The 223-nt window shown below is 36.8% G+C and overlaps 1 protein-coding gene across 1 annotated transcript in view; it reads right to left on the bottom strand.

Moving 5' to 3' along the window:
* CTPS2 (CTP synthase 2) overlaps nucleotides 1-223 on the bottom strand; it is an 83,747-nt gene that overhangs the window by 34,805 nt on the left and 48,719 nt on the right. The window lies entirely within an intron of this gene.

The following is a 223-nucleotide window of genomic DNA, read 5'->3' as shown; positions in this document are numbered from 1 at the left end:
AGTCCAATAGCTCAATGCTCAATTTATACATGATATAATGAAGGGTCAGAGAAAATGATACAAGTGTAGAAGCGTGCAAGTACTTAAAAGCTGATGAGGGCCCTTAAAGTCAATCCGGAACCCTGTATGGTGAGTTACAATCAGTATTAGATTAATGCCTTTTGGTAACGTCCTTGTTCTTTCATAGAACTCGTTCCAGTAGAAATAAATTTCGTCTTCAATT

This window comes from Crocuta crocuta, unplaced genomic scaffold (assembly GCF_008692635.1).
Source record: "Crocuta crocuta isolate KB4526 unplaced genomic scaffold, BGI_CrCroc_1.0 scaffold657, whole genome shotgun sequence".
In the NCBI taxonomy this organism is placed as follows: domain Eukaryota; kingdom Metazoa; phylum Chordata; class Mammalia; order Carnivora; family Hyaenidae; genus Crocuta; species Crocuta crocuta.
The sequence above is the reverse complement of the archived record's forward strand: the minus strand, read 5'-3'. Positions and strand labels throughout refer to the sequence as shown.